The sequence below is a fragment of the Argopecten irradians genome, chromosome 14 (genome assembly GCF_041381155.1).
Source record: "Argopecten irradians isolate NY chromosome 14, Ai_NY, whole genome shotgun sequence".
Classification (NCBI taxonomy): Eukaryota; Metazoa; Mollusca; class Bivalvia; order Pectinida; family Pectinidae; genus Argopecten; species Argopecten irradians.
Window position 1 is genome coordinate 33,724,835 of NC_091147.1, and position 17,195 is coordinate 33,742,029.

The 17,195-nt window shown below is 35.6% G+C and overlaps 1 protein-coding gene across 1 annotated transcript in view; it reads right to left on the bottom strand.

Annotated features, from left to right (window-relative positions):
- The window catches only part of LOC138308195 (26S proteasome non-ATPase regulatory subunit 1-like), a 206,243-nt gene that overhangs the window by 88,362 nt on the left and 100,686 nt on the right, over positions 1 to 17,195 (bottom strand). The window lies entirely within an intron of this gene.

The window sequence follows — 17,195 nt, forward strand, 5'->3', positions numbered from 1 at the left end:
TCCATATATATATATATATATATATCCATGCAGTAGGTGTTTCCCCTCTATAAATGATTGTTAATGATCTGTCATACAGTACTGCTCTCTAGTCTATCTTTCACCTTTTCTCCCTTATTAATAGGATTCAATTCTGCCATAGAGTGTTGCTCTTTCTTGCTACATTAAATGTAAAGATTCCCTATGATTATAAACGAATGTTAAGATTTCATAGAACACTTTTCCATATAGTGCTGCTCTCCTGTCACTTTCTCACTTAATTGGTACAGGCAGTGTTTCTCTCTCACTATAAATGAATGTTAAGATTCTGTACAACACACTTCCATAGAGTGATACCCACTCTGGCTGTAAAGATTCTGTACAACACACTCCCATAGAGTGATACCCACTCTGGCTGTAAAGATTCTGTAGAACACACTCCCATAGAGTGATACCCACTCTGGCTGTAAAGATTCCGTAGAACACACTCCCATAGAGTGATACCCACTCTGGCTGTAAAGATTCCGTAGAACACACTCCCATAGTGATACCCACTCTCGATTCCGTAGAACACACTCCTATAGAGTGATGCCCACTCTGGCTGTAAAGATTCCGTAGAACACACTCCTATAGAGTGATACCCACTCTGGCTGTAAAGATTCCATGGAACACACTCCCATAGAGTGATACCCACTCTCGCTGTAAAGATTCCGTAGAACACACTCCCATAGAGTGTAGCTTTTCTTTCTCTATCTCCAGTAAACTGCTATCATAGAGCAGCAGGCCTCTTTCTATCATCCCAAGGTTCTATAAGTTACACAACTTAAGAATTATTAAGATAAATCAGTTGACATAGCAACAGATTACTAAAACCTAGCTCGACCAATTCTATATTAAAAGTCATCTTCTTTCCTGCTCTGCTAAATTCCCCTATGGCAATTATTTTGTATTAAAACCTGATTGTATATAAATCTAGCGTCCTCGATACTTGGGTTCAAACTTTCCAAAAATACCGCTGGCATTATCTCAGCCCTCCTCTTCATAAAATCAAAGATAAAACTAGGAAAAGTTAATACCGAAAACTGATTGAAAATGTAAGTAGTCAATCAGTTGTTCATAATTAAAATAGTTTACCACAGTAAATACGACTAATAAACTCTATATCATTATTAGAAAGAACAATTTTCATTAGCAGTATAACCTTGGGAGTGATAAGAGTCGACCCCTAGGGTATTGCCCTTCTCCGTATAGCGTGATCAAGATTGATATAGCATAAAATAGCCTGGATTTTTTTTTTACATGTACAGAGCTTCCTTCTATATCATTCACCTAATAATCTTTTGTAAATTTCACTATCTCATAAGAAATAATCCTTTGATTGAAGTTAAGTGTTTGCTGTTTGAGTTATTGGGTGCATCTAGCTTAAAATGTGATTAAGACTTCCAATGAACAATCTAGCCAGGAGCTACCGTGGTGGCACTCATACACAACCATAGTACTATCTCATCGCCACATTCAGATTCCGTATCTATATATTACAGAGTTACCTGCCCTTGTGGGTAGATTTGAACGTTACGTCATCTTTTCATGAATGTAGTATCACACGCCAGTTTTAGCCACATAGTAATGACATAACAATCGATACTTTCCTAAAAAGGAGATAACTTTCTAATATACAGAGACAGAATACACTTCACAGTTCATTCAAACAGATGGAGAAAAATTCAGAAGGAACTCAATTCATCACCCTTTGATATCGACCAAAGTAAGATTCCATCATTAATTACATTTTCTATTACAATAGGAGGTGTTATTCAACTGTCAGGGTATCAAATAAACAATGCAGCTGTTGATTAACAATTTGTTTATACGTGGTATAAACTCTGTACACATTCTGATTGGCTGTCACGATGAACTTTGACCGAACTACGTCTTTCTCAGTGTCGTGTCATCATTTGTCAACGTCATCAATAATCGAGTGACGTCATGCTATGCTGTGTGTACTTATCCTCTTCATATTTCTATAGGCTAAAAGCGGATATAATTGTGGTAGAAACAGGTTACATGACTCGTGGTTGTTGGATATGGAATTTATTCCACACTCGTAAATTATTTTTTAAAGTTACAAAAGACTCTCGCTAAAGCTTGTGTCTTTTGTAATTTTTAAAAAATAAGTCACTCGTGTGGAATAAATTCCATATCCAACCACCACTTGTTGTTTAACCTCTATATATACAACCTATTGTGGCATTCATCAACTACTGTGGCATCACCTAATGGTGGCACTCCTATTCTACAAAAAACAGTCCTTCAAATCCTTCCCTGATTCATTCCCTATAAAATTTTGGTTTAGCCCATTATAAGAAACAATCTACACATTAGAGACAACATGACTTAAACACACGGAAAGTTACAATGAAACTTTTAGATAAATGGTCACACAGATTTGGGGGAGGTTAAGTTAGATTTAGGGGAGTGAGTGAATATTTGAGTATTGCATGTACTAGGTGTATAGGTATATGTAAGTAATGTACTACTACCAACAACATATGATAAACTGTCCTGTGAATTTGTACTACCGTATTAAACATTGTGGACACGTCTCTGTCTGAGTTTTACCTTACTTCAAAAGCCAATGATGAAGCCAAGTAGTTAAGATGTCCTGACATAATATTACAACAAGCCCTCAACCTCTGAAATTTGAATCCCATGTGGGGCATTTTCCAGGTACTGGCCGCTGGTTGGTGGCTTTTCTCCAGGTACTCTGGTTTTCTTCCAATTACAAACTAGGCATGTCCTTCAATGACCCTAGCTGTTAATAGGACATTAAACTAATCAAACTGAACAAAACTTCAAAAGTCCATTCAAGCCACATACTCTGTATGATTCATATCTTAACAATAGTGCAAGCCCAAATATAGGTTATTTGGTCATTCTCCTACCTGTCCAACACTTTATTACATGGAGTGATATCTTGAATTAACTTTACTAATATGAGCTCATGTAATTCATGTTTATTGTACTTTAAGAATGGCCTTTGAATTGGAATACATAATGGCAACCTTGTAAAGTTTTAAGGATTATAAAAGATTATCTTTCTCCTATAGTCTGAGCAACAGATAGAAACCTAACTCCATATAGAAGCAGGCGATAATACAACACTCTAAAGTATTTAAATTTTCCATTCTTTCATGATCAACTTATAATAGAACCACATGCAAGCTGGTTTGCATAGCAACAAATGGAACCAAAAATAACCATTCTGTACTGAATGAATTCTCAATACGGAGGCTGAGAGACGACCCTTGACCTTGATCAAAGCACGAGGAAAAATGAAATACCCAGGAGGCCAGATTCACGGAGCATATGAATGCACTAAGTTTGCATGCTTTGATCTGCCTGCGCAGATGACACATTGGAGATTAGTGCACCATGATACACCTAGACTATATCTATCTGGGAAAACCAATACAATATGGCCGTAAATTTAGCCAATTTAATCTCGTGGAACAACACAGGAAGTGGGCGATATGATAATGATTTCTCTCATAACTCTGGATCAGACAGAATCTTGGTACAGTGGCTAGGGATTCGCTGGCTTGAAGTCTCCAATTCATTTACACTTTGACTTGTAGTTACAGAGGTACATTTACATCTGTGCATAATAGCCATGAATATATATCTAAGCTAAACAGAGATGTTCTAATTTTAAGTGGATTCTATGATAATAGATATTTCTCCCCCCAATAAACACATGATGGGCAGAAGGATTGACAGACCAAATCCAAAATATATACAGTATTACTTATCTAAACTGAATGTCAATTGGGTACCAGCACACTTGGCTAGTATAGACAGGGATCCATTTTAGACAGGGGTTCATTTTGACAGGGTATATTGTGTCAGTCCACCCTTGGATTGATGGACAATTTATACTCCAACTAGCAGCAGACACAAAAACATCTTTTATGTCATTTCTCGTCATTCATTTCTTGGAAACATAAACACAAAGGATTCTGAAAAGCAATCATATGTAAACAGTGTTCTATCTACACAAAATTAACACTAAAATTTTGGCTTTTGCATGAATTGCAGTCATTGTCTTTTGACCTTCACCCCTGAAATCAAAGTCAACATGCAGACATTTTCTACAAGTAAATCGAATTGAACAAAGACTGACTATGAAACATGAACTGTATATTATTTTTGTAATACTGAATATTATGTATATGATATGGAACTGGGACGGGATGATGTTGACGATAGCATAACACAATCCAATTTTTACTTGGATGTATCGTCATTGATATTATATATTCTTTGTCCTTCACTTTCCCCCTTCACTGAATTCAGCATGTGCATTAATACACAGGGATATTAAACAATAGGCTAGCACTTCCATCAGTCATTCTATACGTCCAACCATAATTTTAAATCTTTTGATAGTTGTGAGATCTGACAGAACCTGAAGTGCAAAGTCAAAGACATGTCACACCTGAACATTTCCCAGCGATTCCTGTGCGAGTTCTCAACTTACCTGTAGTGATGTGACAGATCTTGTCATACCTGTGCAGCTAAAACTGTCACTCACCTGTATGGATGGTGACACATCTTGTCACCTTCATCACCTAATCGTGTCTCGCTTAACCAAACAATCACTTACCTAAAAAAGAGAAAATGAAACTTTGTTAGGAATATATTAATCATAAAATCACAAGGAAATCTTAATACAATCTTATAAGACAATATTCAATTATGATACCGGGCCCCATAAGCAAAAAAAAATTTTTTTTTTTTTTTTTTACATCTCCTTGTCAAAGCTGATGTCTTGCTGATCCAAAACAATATACAGGAAGCCGTTGCCTTTTGCATATTTTTCACACTTATCCAGATATAAATAAGTTTGGTTTGTCCATTTAAGGACATGTCAGGTTTGATGATGGAAGAAAGCCAGAGTACCCAGAGAAAAAATCACCAACCAATTGTCAATACCTAGCAACTGCCCCACTTGGGATTTGAACTTGCGACCAAGAGGTGGAGGGCTTGTAGTAATATGTTGGGACAACTTAACCACTTGGCCACTACAGCCCCCGGGAGACTTGGATATTGTTCAATATACCATATGTCACAAGTAACAGACCATATTACAACATTATTGTTCTAGTAATCGTTACTTAGTATAACAAAACTCATAGCTGGTTACAGTGCCATGAAGGGTTAACGATCGTAAGATCATGTTTCTTAACAAAATCATTTCCTTGATGGAGTTCAGAAGCATAAATAATTAATTGTATAACATATGGCAATGTTATGCCAATATTAAATATTTCAAACGTAATACAGGAGCTAGTAGACCATTACTGTTTCATGCCAGCTACTATAAGAATCTCTAGAATCTTGAACAAGGCAATCATTCTGACTCAGTTTTGTTTTTACAACAAACAAATACAATCCTAAGTTCTGTCAACAGTTGTCTGCCCTTGACAGGTTTGACCTTGACTTGAGACAGCTGAGTGACAAGAAGGTTACTGGTCTCCAGTCAAGGATGGTAATCCACCTGGCTATATACATGTTACTGGTCTCTAGTTAAGGATGGTAATCCACCTGGCTATATACATGTTATAGACAGTCTCAATACCTATATAACACTATACTGCCCACGCCTGGCCTGGTGCTATCAGTCTCCTGAAAACATTCATACACAATCAACTTCAGATTTAGTAAAGTCAACAAATATGTAAAGGTCAGAATCTGGTACTGTTATATATAGACCAAAGTCAATATAAACTGGAAAAGTTTCTAAATGCTGTAACTTGAATCAACTATTGTATTGTCATGTTGCCAGTTAATTACTAAACTGAGGACTAATAGTTTATATATACAGTCAGATCACCCAAAGGACAAAGAAAACGGTCTTTACAGTCAGGTGGTCTTTATACACAGGTCATACTGTATTGAAATGGTTCATTTTGAACACAAAGAAAGTGGTCACTTAATCAGGTGGTCATTATACAGAGGTCAGGTCACTAAGAAAGGTTTTATTGATAAATTAATAATATTGATGTCAGTTTTTCACTCAAATTTAACGTCCTCTGGTTAAAGTTCAAGACATGTTTACCAGTGCTAGCTGTCACCAGAATTTTCATAAAGATCAGCTATAATGATATATTGGGATAAAATTAAGTTACAGGCTATATTCAGGACATCGGATGAGTGGAGTTATGTACTACTGCAGTAAGTTATCCACATTTAGACCCCACATTCTGACTTAACAGTCACCGACATTTAGGACCAGAGGTTGTACAGGGATTACCATTAAATGTCATTCTCCGACATTTCTGGAACAGATTCCATCCAGGCAACACCCACATACGATGATTATAGAGTCTCTGTGACCTAAGATCCTATCACAGCATCAGTAGACAAAGGATCCACAACAGGTCTTTGTAACCTGTGACCTTTCGTTTATCCTCAACAGACAAATTTAGGTAGTCAGTATGACATATACTACCAACAATACAACCACAACACATGTCCACATGTGTACAGCTAATTCACTTACAAACTTCTGTGTATATCTATTCAAAAAAAAAAGTTATCTCCCTTAGGTATAACTTAAGTTGTAGATATCTGCTCTACGTCTGGATCAGCAGCCTCTGAGATTCTATTGAGAGTTGTCTGTACTTAGATAGTGGAGGTATGAAAGTCAACTCTCCTTTTAAAATTTCCTATAATGCCTCATAAAAAATTTCTGAAATTCTACGAAGTGAGTTATCTCCCTCTTATACCTTATTTTAGTTGCCCCCCCCCACTTAAAGTTCCTCATTTACAATTTCTGTAATCATTTGGACTAAGATACTGTTCCCCTTGACATTACTGGATTTATAGTTACCTCCCCTTGAATAGTTCCTGATTCATAATTTACGACATTCTGTGACCATAGATTTATCTCCCTTTGACATCATTGAATTTTTAAATGCCAGCATCCCTCTAAAGAGTTCCAGATTAATCCATTATAACCTCTTGAAATATGTGATTTAATATTAATCTCCATTTTAAGAGTTTTATTTTTGTCAGTTACCTCCCCTTTGAAAATGTGTAAAATAATATCTCTCTTCAAAGAAACTATTAAAATAATTAAATAAAAAATCAATGAGATCGATGTATGAGAATAATCTATAAACTTTGAGTCAGTTTCTATAGTTTTTAAACGATTTATAAATTAATTCTTGTTAATAAAAAAGTATATATTATATTAAATCTAAACAAACAAATACATGAAACCAAACAAACAGATATTTATTCCCTATCATGGCCTGAAGTTTGGATATAAAATACCGTAAGTACAAATCATATTTGCATGACTATACCAATTTACAGAGTTGTAGTTACAAAGTACCTAATCTCTCCCTATTCAAAGATTGAATTTACTCGTGACCTTTACAGCCCATAAACTGTCATTGAGGAATCATTTTGACAAGCTGTCAATATCAGAGATGAACCTTCTAAGTAATGACTTGCCTTTCTGTCGTAGTATATCATACACAATTGTTCTGAATCACTAACTTTACACTTTGCATATATTATTCATTAGGTCAGGTCAATAAGTTCAAACCTGATAGCTCTAGACTATATTGATCAGTGGATTTTTTATTGATATTTATTTCTCAACTTCGACAATTGAAATTATGAGTTAGTGTTCAGGTAGTATAAACTTTATTTATTTAATCTCATTTATGTAATAAGTTGGGTAACCTGAGCAGTCTTATTGGTCTAAAGTGGAGTCTTATCACCAGAAAAAACAGACTTATAGCATACACTGAAAATGTATAGTGAAACAGTTATGTTTTTGACCCTGTACTTGTCCAGAAAACAGGGCATCTACAACTGTTATATAACAATCTAGGATCATGCACACAAGATTCATTACAAAAGCTTTTTGCTCATTGGAATGCAAAATTTGACAGGAAAACAAAAAAAGAAGGACGTGATTCAAACAGATCTATATACTGTGAAAACAACATTCCTATTTGATGACGTCCGAGAAATTGATGAAGTAGTTGATTATAGAGTTATCTGCCCCTTCTCGACATTTTTATCTGGAAAGAAATCACAGTCCACTGTCAGGCCCAGTATGTGAAATCCGAAATTGCTTTGTTTATTCCGTATCATATGTATGTTTGGATGTATGGAATATGTCAGTACCTGCATGCCAATGACATATAAAACATTTTAACGATTCAGATCAATGACATGACACTGTCTATGTTATGCTCAAGATCGTGAAAATTTTGATTGGGAGATGACAGCTCCAGGAAATCTATGATAAAAAGGAGTCTATCAATTTCATCTGATAATCAATCCCAGTATGAAATTTGTCATAAAACGATACGGCATGAAATACGAGACATAGGTACCACAGGAATGATCTCCCCTTGAATGGATCCCAGTGGGTATTTCAATAAGCTGAAAACATAGATGATATCCTTCCCTGCAGTAGCCAAGTTTTATCATTTGTTTACTAAAATGCTCATTGATGTATTGTGTTGGGAGCTGACAAGTTCTAAACAGATTGTAAATATTCATTTTATCAGCAAGTTAAACGGTCATCCATCAGATAAGGAATCGAGGTGTAGATGCCCAATAAATCTGTACGATATCACGATATCACCCACCAGTGGCTGGAGGCAGAAAACCCATTAACAAGATACAAAAGCAATCCCAGAGATTACGTCAACTGACTAACAACTGGTCAGTGTCTGAGTAATTAGCAAACTCATAGGGATATCAAGGGCTGCAGATATCCCTGTAATATGCAAAGACAGAATAACTTTTCATCACTAGACAGACCGTTAAAAAAAAATCTAATTATACATCAACCAACTTTCTTTCAAGGCTACTGAATTACCATTTCAAAATAAGTCTGTGAAGATAAACCTTCACAGGTTTAAAAATTGAATGGAAATTCCTATCAATGTAAATGACATAGGGATTAATTAGCGGAGATAAACTACGTAGATAGCGAAATTTGGAGTATGAATATGATAATCAAAAACGCTTGAAGCACATAAGGTCTATGTATACCTGTGTACACCTCACTGTAATCATCACACAACTGAGACCTGTTATAGTAAGTACAAGATATGAAGTTTTGGCTGGGTGTTTCCGATGGTTTTCCATGAAGAAATGTCTTATTGGTATTGGTTATGTGAAGCCTGGGTGGTTCTTGGTAGAGCATACCAGATAGACATTTTACATATGTAACAAATGAAATGTTTATATCTACTGGGGTCTGTGTTGTATTGGGGCAGTGACACAACAGCTATGTACATGCTGACTCAACAACATGAGTTATAGCCCATTAACATGCCTAGAGTTTGAACATCAAGATCCCATAGACTGGCTACCAGACTATTGGAAACTAAAATCAAGATTGAAAGTAGGCTTTATTTTTCTCTGTAGAATTCTTAATTTCAAACCAGGGGAAGGTAATCTAGAACAGTTGAGAAATTCTTTAACCTCTGCTCTCATGCATCATCTTTGTCTTGATTCTCATAAGAGTTTGTCACCATGTCACCAACTTCTTCCTAGGTATGTGAAGCATGCCCTTCGTCAATCCCTCTAGCAATTAGATAGCCCTGCTTTATATTCCCACCCCTTTATATTTCCTTTCAAAAGCCATATAGCCTCTTTGATATGAAGGGACACACCCTGCCTCTAGCCAATCCCCACCCAAACACCATTCTTCACATTAAGCCCTAATCATACTTCCAATGTATTACACAATATTCTCTCCTATAGTTTGTTCTGTTAAGCCTTAACAAGGGTAATACCTGTCCCCATCCGTTACATTAGCTAGCCCTCCCAACCATCAACATGCCCCTCCCCCAATATAATTCATTACATAATCTCTTGCCTCTCACTCTGTTCAGACAGACCTTTACAGGGATTCCTCCGCTCCTATCCTTTACATTAACAATATAACCCACTTCCCCAACCATCATCAAGCCCCTCCCCCAATTTAATTTCTTACATAATCTTCAGTCACAAGTATGGCCTTAACAGGGATACCCCATGCCCCTATCCTTTACATTAATCATTCCCCACCACTCACACCATCAATGTGTTATAGAATCAACTGTATTTGGCACCAGGTAAAAACCTGCCTTACGTTCATACAGTTAATGACGGCAATGATGACGTACATAAACAACGCTTCTGATGAGCCTTGTCAGGTTACTCATTAGCAAGAAGAAATTCTTTTATTTTACCTATCAATTTTTGAAATTATCAAAACAACAAAATTATTTTATTCCTCAATGCATAACAGCCTTGGCTTAAAACCAAAGAAACGTTTAAATATTTACATAAAACCTGACTGGCAAATTTTGCGATGCAAAGCAAAAAATTCAGATGTGGTAGTTTGAGAATGTTATAAGCTTCATCAGAAGAACCGGACCCCTATATCGAACTGCTGCTGAGCTTTGCTGATAAAAAGCCAGGACGTTACTATGCTCTCCCTACAGAAACAGTACAGTTTTAATGCCTTCAGAATAAGCATACACAAACTCCTAACTGTAAAAAGCTAATTTTATATGTAACATTTAAGTGGTAATGATTAAAGATATTGCGCGGATGATTTATCGCGTTTCCTGTACCGTCCCAGCATGCATTTGCAGTCTCTCGGCACCAGACACAGGAGGATTTGAGAGCTATACACACAAATTTCATCACTCCTATCTGCCTTCCATTAAATCTGAAATCTAAAATTTTATCGCCAAATTATGGAGCAAAATTCCAGTAGTAAATCATGTACAACAACTGTAAAATCAATTTTGTTAACTTAAAACTAAAAATTGTAATGGTCATTGTCTGTGACAAGAACCTTGTCAGCTTTCATTTTACCACAGGGAATGTTCTTCTGCTCACAAATGTGGCATTAATGTATCTACAACAAGGGAAACTATTTCTAACATTATAAACTCAAGCTATAAGAACAAAGAATACTGTCAAAATGCAGACTAATAAAATTCCTTTGACAAAAAGAAGGCACATAATTTCAAAAGTTACATTTTAAGGAGAACAACAGTTTTACTGCATGATGGGTATAATTTATGTTTAGTTGTATAACTGCATGCCAATCAACTGCTAATAATAATCATTATTAATTGTACAATCATCAAAATACATACAATAGTGAAGGAAGATGCTGAATTTGAACAGGAAAAATATTTACATCAAATAAAGTATGGCTAAAGAAAATATTACTGTACAGATGTCATGTGAACAACACTAAGAATGTTCAATAAGATAGTTTTCAATTAACACTAAAAATTTCTTTCGAACAGAAAATTTTACAGAGATCTAAATAGCAAAATTAACAAAGGGCTTTAAATATGCAAATGATGCCAATGAGGCAATACACTGTTTGGGATACACAGGTCACATATTATGGATTAAAATGTCAACCAAAATGACATTAAGAGAGAGCCTCAGTAAAGTTTGTTGAATATCTTACAAAAAAAGGGAGTCATTGCTAAGAAGGTGCTGGATAAAGTCTCTTACTTGTAGCCACAGCAGCAATGACTGGTCATTTCTCTATTTTTGTTGCAAAGAAAAATCCATCACAGGTGTGCATTTCTATACAGGTACATGTATCATTATATCATCTAAGACTTATAAATGCTCACAATTGTTTGTTGTCATTATAATAAAGTTACATTATAACATACCATTCATTGAACAAATGTTTATTCTATTCTGGGTTTTTTTAATAATATCTAACAGGCAGTTTACTTTTAAACTTATGGCTGTTCTCATAATTTTGATATCTAAGATAGAGATCATTTTGTTCAACTACAACCAGAGTGTGTGATAAGGGGGATAACTGGAACTTTATTCAGCAAAATTGGATATCACTATCCACATCTTTAGGAAATATTGACTGACCGAGGTATAGTTTAAAGCAGAATAGTTCAAATTTGTAAAGTAAAGGTAGACCTAAATTATTCCATATTATAACATCAGCCCCAATAAACAAAAGTGATATAAATACAAGTAAAACCTGTCTAAGTGATCAGCTCTGTACAACAACACCCTGTTTAATACAGTCACATGGGGGTACTTAATTGTCAGTTTTAACACAATAAGTGTTTAAAGGCCACTATACAGACATTTTTTCTTTGTTCCTTTAAATGTGATTATGTTATACTAGATGTAGACAGGTAAAACTAAGCAAGATCCCAGTAATAGAAATTACCTCCCCCTGTCTTATCTAAAAATTCTCTAACAAAATATGTGTAGTATGTAATTTATGTATGATTTCTCTCTTTCTCTTCTGCTCGGTACATGATATAGTTTTTGGAATGAGAATAATTTATGCCATCTTGTTCTGTAAAAGAAATGGCTTAAAAAGTTGTAAAAGTGCCCAATATCCTTGCTCAATGAAGGCAATAAAGATGTTTAAAACTAATGTTTATGGAACAAGAGGCCCAGAGGGCCTGTATCGCTCACCTGGTTTGTAATGCCAAGTCATGTTCTGAATACAGGTTCATTGTTTCTTTTCTGAAGGAATTTGAATATTTACCTCCGATTTCCCCTATTGGGCCCCGCCCCTCCTGCCCCCGGGGGGGTCAGAGCCAAAATTTATACAAGTTCTGTTCCCCCTCCCCCAAGGATGTTTGTGGCCAAATTTGGTTACAATCCATGCAGAACTCTATGACTAGTAGCGATTTAAAGGATTTACCTCTATTTCCCCTATTGGGCCCCGCCCCTCCTGCCCCCGGGGGGTCAGAGCCAAAATTTATACAAGTTCTGTTCCCCCTTCCCCAAGGATGTTTGTGGCCAAATTTAAAGAAATGCTTTAAAAGTTGTAAAAGTGCCCAATATCCTTGCTCAGTGAAGGCAATAAAGATGTTTAAACTAATGTTTATGGAAAAATAGCAATATTTTTATGAAGGCATATAAAAGTGCAAAATTCATAAACATGTTGCGCTCCATTTGGAAACTTGGCTATTTGAACTTAAAGAAAATATAACAGTTTAAAACAGGCATCAAAATCAAAACATTTATAAGCCTGATTGCAGTACATTCCACATTGAATTCCAAAATTAAAGCCAAAATGTGTTTTCGCTTTTCTCCAATTTGAGAGGCTGTCAGTTGAAGATTATAAGTTAAGGGAGATAATCCACACATGCCAAGTATGTCTGCCAAAGAAAGATAACTCTTGAAAGCTTAGATCCATTCATGGCATTTTGTGAAAGCCTGTCAATGATGGACAAACAATTGTAATATACTGTTAAGAGGATTTCACTGAGGTGATTGCGCAATGTATACAAAAGAAAAGTTTTTCAAGAAAAAAATAAATGAAAGCCCCCATCTTCACACAATTTATATTCAAAATTAGACTGGAATTTTTCTGCCGGATTTGGAAAGTATAGCAAAGCTGAAAGTACCCTGAGAAAAAACATCAGCCTACATATGGTCAGTACATTTTTGCAATAACCCCCCACATGGGATTCAAACTTGCAACCCAGGGGTAGAGGACTTATGGCAATATGTATGTGTTTTGTCTGAATATCTTAGCCACTCAGCTAACACGACCCTAAATTGAAATTGCATCATGCAGCCACCACGGCCCTAAATTAGAACTGTGATGAAGTGAGGAACAATTAATGTAAATAAAAACTACAATTTGTATCTATAGACTATTCCCAAGATATATTTGTCTTAGTTTTTCATTGCAGCCATTGATTGATAAGGTAAGTGGGTGTTTTTATCTGCAATCATTACAGCTTTAGATAATACACTGGGGGATTCTGAACCTTAATCAAAAAATAGCCAGGCATTGATCTGAATAGTATATAATCACACACCCTCTAATCTATAACTCAGAGAGAACGGGTCTCCCTGGAGAACGGCCTGATAAATATTTCAATAAGCTTTGTCTTTAATCATCTCAATAGAGTAGGCGCTAATGACATTTTTTTAGTGAAATATAAATACGGATTATCTCAGTTTGTAAACTAAGGTTCATAGTAAAACAAAAATCAAAGAAAACTCAATCCCCCTTAAGAATAACCAAATAAATATGTTAAAAGCTTTGACTTTATCAGCTCAGTAGAGCCCACCCTAACCACATTCTTACCGTCAAATATATATATACAGATTATCTCATTTTGTAAACTAAAATCAGAGAAAATGACATCTCCCTGATGAATAACATGCACGATAAATATTTTAAAAAGCTTTGGTTATTTGCTCGTCTCACCAGAATAGGCGTTAACAACATTTTAACTGTTAAATATATAAATACGGATTATCCTAGGTTGTAACCTGAGGTTAAATGTAAAATAAAAACCAAAGAAAACCGAACACAAGTCAGACATTGATTTTAGGCATCTGACACGAGATTTCCGACATTTCCGACAGAGATTTCAACACTTGCCCTTTCTGCTATATAAATATTTACAAATGAACATGAAACTTGAAGTGCTCAACAAAGGAAGCTATAGAAATGAAAATGGTAGTAGAATGAATGTCAGTCATCAAACAAGAATCGACAGAGTCACATCAGGATTCCGAGCTGTTGATAGCTGGATTTAATGGATTATAGAAACAAATCTAATTTCTAAATCAGGAACGCTTGATGGCTCCAGATTATATAACTTTCTGGCCTCTCTTCAGCAGTCAATTCCTGTTTTCTTTCTGCCTTCTTTTTTGAACAATTAAAAGTATTGATATCAAATAGCAAAAATATTTGTGTAATCCTCAAAATCAGTCAGAGATAAGATAGCAGGGATGCCATTCCTTAAAGTGTTGCCATTATTCAGTTGGCATTCATATTGGTTATGAAGCAGAAGGTGAACAATCATAATGATAAACGTAACACTTGTTAAACAGATATATGATTGTACTGCCATTTTAGAAACCTATAAACAATTTTGGCTTTTGCATTGCAGATTGTTCATTATTATAGGTGTATATAGTCCTAAAAGGGGTTCATGAATATATGAACATTTTTCCGTGGTCATTAAATGAGGGTCAAGGCCGTAGCAAATATCATTTACAAGCTCTAGTGATCCTGAGTGCACAAGCTGAAGGTCAGGCTGGATGGATATCATTCATAGACTTATAAAACATCTTTAATGGTCATGTTAACAAATATTTGGATAATATAATTGTCATTCATTAAATCTATGACCTAAAAATGGCTGAAGAGTAATAAATCTGGCCAGAATGAGTATCCAAGACCAGCCATCTCATCAAGGTCAAGGCCAAATTGCCGGAGATTCAATTATTTGGTGTAATTTAGTCTACATCAGCGCCCTCACTCCTGGGTTAGATCACTGGGGCTATCATGTAAGGGATGACACAGAAACATACAATGTATCATCTATCTTACGCCATTGACCATCTGACGGTCTGTGTCGTGTTTTTTTCTGGGTTATTAAATATATGTCATATTTCCGAGCATTATACTCTCTATATCTGCCAATCCTGAAAGTTTAGTAGCATGGGTCAGAACCGGTCAGTTGGTCAAGGAAACTGGGACACAAAGTAAGGACGGTACAATTTTCTCAGCTGATGGTCAGTGAAGTAGAAATTCATCAGTATATCACTACGGGGAAATCTAGTTAACAAGGGGAGTCAACACAGTGTATAAACTCCCTATATTAGATTTATCCCACTTCTGCTTTTATTGCCATCTATATCATGCAGGCATGATTTCGCATCAAAGACGAATTAGCAGAATTTTGAGAGAAAATGGCTGAAGCTTCCAAAACTTCAAACATCTGAAAGTAATTCCAGACAATTCATAAATTCGATTTTATGTAGATTCCACAATGAAGTTTGCTACAATATAACATATTTGGCAATACAGTGTAACCTGTCAGAACTTACTCTTGTCTTATCAGGATAACTTTCTATTCCGACCTTCAATGTATAGGATTTTGCTTCTTAATGACAGTAACTCAAACCTGTATAATCCAGAAACCTGTATATGTCGATCTAATATTCAGGTCCCGGCGACATCTGGTTCAGGCAAGTTATACTGTACATTTTACTTATCATTTATTGACAGATATCTGTATCATCTACTGGGGTTATTTTCAAGATCAGATTTTAACTGTAGTTTTGACTAAGATCACAATTCAATCCTAGGGTTCACAGTGGCATTTGTCTGTTAAGATGATGGAATATGATGCAAATCTTTTATGCGTCTCAAAACAATCTGAATTAAGTCAAAATTTTTAATTAGGTTACATTAATTAAAGTGGTGATTTGCCAGCGCTTTTTCTCCAGAAATCTGTATTTGATGTCATCATGTCAGATTTCATTGTGTTTAGGATCAGACTTTAGCTGGCACAGACCAGACCTAAACTTCTACCTTTAATCCCAACAACAAAAACTGACTGTCATTAACTACTGTTCCTACCAGAGGTCCTTGAGCAAACCATCATCAACCTAAACTTAATATATATCATAAGTAGATGATTTTTGTAAGGCAGATGACACTTCGGTAATCAAACGTGAACTTGTCTATTGGTGCTGTCAATCGACCTCGTCGGCCTCATCAATTACCGATCCTCAGAGTTCCCATGACAACCTATGACAAAGCAAACACAGGAAGGAGAAATCTGAGGCTCTAATTCAATGGTCTGTCGCCTAACTAAGACCTGATTAAATGGATGACCAATGTTCTCATTTGGATACACACATAAAATGGGGAGCGTTAAAATCTGAACTGACATCACAGGAAATATGTTTTCTGTTAATTGTCTTTAATTAAAAAGGTTTGGAAATTTGTCATCGTGATAAAAGACACATTATGATGATGAGATTGACATATAAATTATTGGCCATCAAAGAAATTATTAAGCTAAAGTGTAGAAAATTTTTGTTAACTGTCATTTTCATTTTCTTATATTTTATATGAGGAATATTTTTCTCTCACTTGACATGATTCTCGGGAACATCCCTAATCTTTTCCTGCTTAGACAAACTTGTAATGTCCTGACAGACAAACCAGACGAAATCTAGCAAACTCGTCCAGACAAGCAAAAGTCATTTCCCCAAAGGGCTTCCAATATAATAACTGTAAACTGGGAGGCAGAAGAACTGTAATGCTTATACTTCACATATTAACAAATCATCGGCTGTATAGGGATGGCAGGGATCACTGCACAAATCAGTGAATGTTGAATGTACACGAA